Genomic DNA, 5,202 nt, shown 5'->3' on the forward strand with positions numbered 1-5,202 from the left:
CCTGCCAGCAAGGTCACACCACGCGCCACTAATGACTGCAATCAATTATCGGGCGCAACATTAAACGAGACCACAACTCCCACTTCTCTGTGGCCTTCCAGCTTTTTGAACCGAAGCATGGAGGTCACTGATTGCAAAGATGATGCAGCTGATTCCTCTCTCACCCCAGGAGAAATGCAGCATCACATCTATTTGAATGTCTGACTCATATTACTCATCAGATCATAAAGCACTGTGCAAAAATAATTCTGATTGTGGTAAACGGCCATTCTTGTAAACTGGGAACGCACCGATCCACTTTTTACACTTCCGATACCAATACCAGTATCTGAGGTTTAGTATCAGCTGAATCCATACACTTAAATACCCCAATGGCTTCACAGGCTTAGTGAAACATCAACAACTTTAATTTGTTCAGTCTGCAATTAGGAGTAATGTAAGCCAATGTAAAATAAAGAATCAAATAGGCTTACTAGCTTGGTCAAACATATAGAAAATAAACAGGAACAAATAAAGTGTTACCGATATTAATATTGAAGCGGTGCATCTCTAATGCAAACCCCAAAACAGAATCTGAACCTAGAATTTTCTTCCTATAAGACAAGTGCTACAAACTTTAATAAAAATGTAACTCAGACTACATAAGTTAAAGCAGTGACTCATATCCTAGAAGTTAAATCAGTTAAACTTCCTTTTATGCTGCAGCTTGTCTCATGAATGTCCTGTGACATAGAGATATAGTATGTTTTATCTTTTCTCTCCATGCTCTCACAGATCTTAAGTCTCACAGTTGGAGAAGTTTGTGTTCTTAAAGGAAGAAAAACATTACGAGCGTTTTAGGATCTCCCAGTGGAATAATGTTTGTGTCGTAAACTTCTAATAGATTTCTAGGGTGTTTAAGTCTTTAGATCTGGAGGCAGAGCTTCTTTCCACAGCTTATGTAACGATTCTCTGAGAACGAAGAGCTGATTCGGGGAGCAGCACACAGTGATTTGCTTAAGTATTTATTTCTGTTTAGTTTATTAATAATTTGTTTGGTTAAACTGCAAACGTTAAAATGTCTCATGGGAATTTTATCTAACAGACCAACACAAACCAAGAAGTGGAAGAAAAAGGATACATGGTCTTCAACAGGTCAAATTTAAGACTTTTTAAGACCTTTTTAGTTCTACCTTGAATGAAAATTAAGACTGAAAAAAACTATAAATATAGGGTAACATTCTAGAGTCTCTTTGTGGCTCCTGAAAACAAACACTGCTGATAAATAAACCAGTAATAAATTCGTACTTACCCATGATAGGCCGTAAAAACAAAAATCTAGCTAGCAAAGGCTTATTAGCAGCGAGTTAGCTGCTAATAAGGTCGAGGTGGTTGACTCGAGCCTCAACCACCGAGTCATAAAACTCAAAAATATTTCAAACTTTTGTCTGATTTTTAAAAAAAAATCCAGTGAGAACAGAAAAAAATCAACATATACAAGATTAAATAACCCTGACACAATAAAATTTAAGACCTGTGATTAACGTATTTCAGGCTAACTTATATTTTACATGAATTTAAGGCCTTTATGGAATTGACTGGAAGAAAGACATTTGTTTTTTTTATTGCTGAATGTCTCAGTAAAATACGCTCAAGGTTGCAGCTCTAATGTTACAAATGTGATAGTCACATAAAAAAACAAAAAACAACTAATGCAGAGACAAAAAGAGCGTCTACTAACTTGCGAAGCTAAAAAGTAGGACATCTCCGAGGGATTTCTGTCATCGGGTCAGTTTCAGAGCAGCCTTCTGCTGCAGCTTTAATTGTTATTAATATTTTAGGTTTTTAGTTCTGCACCAGGACATCGAGAGGATGCGGAGCAGCATGTAGACTAAGTATCCTAACTGTGTTCCTAGTGGTCAAAATGAGTGAATTCCAAATATACGACCGACTACAAGGTCTGGACACTGGACAGATGTTAAGTTGTTATGATCTTGACTTTTTATAGTTGCTGTTCCACAGCTCTGAGGTTTCTAAACTGGTATGCTGTTAAAATAAGCCTGAAATGAGAATGAAATTTCCCCCATCTGCTACAATCAGGCATAAAAAACGTTTCCCCAATTACTTGTGAGAGTCTTTAAATAAATTTAGTACCGGATTACACAAGCTAGGTTTTTTTCTTTTTAGTTTTAACTGTTAAAAAAAAATCACTCGAAAGGGCTAACATTCGAGAAGTGCATGAATGTTTCATTACTGCACTGAATTTAGTATTCTGTTTTACCAGCTGACTTTTCTGCCACACGCAGGCGATCATAACGTGAGGAGTAATGGAGCAATAACTAGTGCAGAAAAGCTCAATTCAGGCCTAAAATCCTTTCCCATGTGAAGGAGGGGTGAATTTAACACACCCGAGCACTTAACACCAGCATATGGTACAAAGCCTGCTTTACTTCTCATCATTTTCTTTCACTCGGTTCTCCTGTGGCTCGTCGTCGTGCTGTCATGACAACATTCCCCTCTGCCAGTACCGAGTCTTGCGACTGGCTGTCAAAAATAACTGTAATTTCTTTCTGCTTCATTTTTATGCTAATGTATGTTTACGCTGCAGCAAGGTGGTTCTTAACTATTAGCTTGGTTTTATGAGCAAGGTGTTCATTATGGAGCTATATAAAAGTAGCACTTAGTCACCACGTAACCTTGCTAGCTTTTTATTGCTCTATATGCAGCACCGTGCTAAACTACTCAAAGCCCTTGATATTTTCTTCTATATTTTGTCACGTAGCATGTTGTGCTGAAGTAAAAGTAAAATGATACATGGCTTTTACAAATCTGGAACGTGTGAAAGATCCAAACAATTACCTCCTAAAATGAACCAGAAAACAAAAATAACAAACATAAAGTTAACAATAAATTAGAGGGTCAATCTGGACATCAATTGGACCAGTGCTATGCTCAAATGTGGACAGTTAATACATTAAAAATCAGTTGTCCTAAAGGTTATTGAAATTATATTCACTTTTTGTATATTCTCAGTTCTGCTGTGTAACATGAACTGGTTGTTTGAACACATACTAGTGTCATCATTAATTTACATACTAAAGTTAATTTGGCTCGTCTCCAAATTTCTAACCATAAACCTGATTTAAACATTCACCGTTCATACTGAGCTGTTGCATCAATCTGTCACTTTATTAGTGATTGGCACAGTTCTTTTTTGTTGTTTATTTTTTTAGTTTGTTTTTTATGTTTTAGTAGTTTTACTAGCATTCATTCTTAATACCCAACACTACTTGGTCAATAACAGAGACTGTAAACTACTAGGCTGTTTCCTGATAATCAGATGTGCCACAGCTTGGTAATTTTGATTATCAAACTGTCATTAGTGTAAAAGACTAATTTCATCAATATTTGCCTTGGACACTTAATAGTTATTCATAACCAAGCAAAATGCTTTTTGAATCTTAGATTTTTCTCTAGGAATTTGTGCAGTAAACTCACACCACATCCCTACTTTAAGATGCACAAAGTTGGAAAACCGTTTCGCCTGGTAGAATATCATAAAAGTAAAACACGTAACAAAGAGGTCATCTGTCGACTGTTAATGCATTTCAAAGTCACAGAGCAGCATGAAACTGTACATCCATCTTTCAATTTACTTCACGTGGAAGCGGAGTCTCAGAATCCCGCGAGGTGCATCACTCTGGAGGATATTACTTGTTCCGTTTGCTGGAAAAGTGAGTGTAAAGTACTTTTGCGGGTTTATGAATCCAATAAACCTTCCCTGAGGCATAGTAAGGTGACGCTCTAACAGGAAGATTGGGAGTAAGGTCGACAATATAGGGTGAATATGATAATTTCTTGAGTTTTTTTTTGTTTTTTAAAGAAGCTTAGGTAGCAGGTAGGAGCTGTCAAGAAGTTAGAAAAAATAAGAAATAAAAGGATTGCTGACTCCTCCCTTGAAGAAAAAAAATAGAGCATGGCAGAGAGGGTAAATAGAGTTTCAAGTGTTGTGAGCAAAGGAAGATGATGGTGTAGGAGGCCTAAAACTAGACAAAAACAATAAAAGGCTGAGGAGAGGCGGGGGAGGAAGGCAGCGAGACATATAAAGATGGATCAAGCATTCAGTGAAGTGGAGACGCAGGGTGTGATTGAGGGCACGCCGAGGGAGGGGGTGTGGGAAAGCAGCCGTGATGAGATGGCTTCTACTGGACCATGAGATTGATGAATCTGCTTCAGAGGGAGAGGGAAGAGATAGTGGAGGGAGGAGGAACGAACGCCTTGATGAAAAGACCAATCGCGGTCCCGCAAGACACAACAGAATCCACGGCTTGATAAAGGAACGAGCCGCTCGGATCTCCAGCCCGACTATCTTAGAACAGAGCACCAGAGGCATCTTTGCAGATTGTGCTATCTCTAATATGATTTTCTTTTTTTTTTTCTATCGTTGCTTGTGGTATGCAGAGCTGCTGTCACATCACAGGCGATTACATCATATCTGGAGCGAGTAAGAGTCTTTGAAAAGATGAGATTTAATTTACTTTGACATTCTGACAGCAAACAGACTCTTAGTCGCACATCAATCGTCTCCGTCGGACACCAGCTGATACCCAAATCCACTCGAATGTAATAAATATTTGCAGCGGGTGATCCTCCTAAATCGCCTCTGTTCAGCTCTGACCAGCCTCCCTGTCTCTGCTTGGGTGTAGCATCAACCCAGAATGATACTGCCACCACCAGAATTGATGTTTTTCTCCATGAGAATTCGTATACATGCAGCAACTTGTTGCTTTTAGAATAATTGGCATACTTATTAATTGGCTAATGCAATAATAGCGGAGCTCTTTTTTTTTGTTTGTTTAGCTCACCTAGCTTCTCCTTCATTTTTCCAGATAAATTCTAAAATGCTAATTTACTTGACAGTTTTGTTAAATGTTCAGTTGAACAATGTTTGGTATCTGTGGTGAAGTTTTGGTAATCGACTGTTAAGAACTCTTCAAATACTTGGACGTCGCTCTTATTTTGAAGGGTGTAAAGATGTTCCGTTTCCTCTCAACTTTTCCATCTGTGCAGGAAATGATTAGTCTGTACCCAGAATGCATTGCTGTAGAACTACAGCCTGAAGTTGAAATGTTATATTGACAGTTTGTACAATTTGATCACCTTTGTTGAACAAAACTTGCGGGGTACATTCATATATATATATCTATATATATATCTATATAT

At 37.9% G+C, this 5,202-nt stretch overlaps 1 protein-coding gene and 1 long non-coding RNA gene across 10 annotated transcripts in view; one reads left to right on the plus strand and one right to left on the minus strand.

The window, feature by feature from the left end:
- Positions 1 to 5,202, plus strand: part of LOC103147185 (beta-1,3-galactosyltransferase 1-like) — a 134,990-nt gene that overhangs the window by 126,158 nt on the left and 3,630 nt on the right. The gene's annotated exons all lie outside the window — the stretch shown is intronic.
- The window catches only part of LOC103147184 (uncharacterized), a 57,144-nt gene that overhangs the window by 27,511 nt on the left and 24,431 nt on the right, over positions 1 to 5,202 (minus strand). The window lies entirely within an intron of this gene.

Source organism: Poecilia formosa, unplaced genomic scaffold (assembly GCF_000485575.1).
Source record: "Poecilia formosa unplaced genomic scaffold, Poecilia_formosa-5.1.2 Scaffold175, whole genome shotgun sequence".
NCBI lineage: Eukaryota > Metazoa > Chordata > Actinopteri > Cyprinodontiformes > Poeciliidae > Poecilia > Poecilia formosa.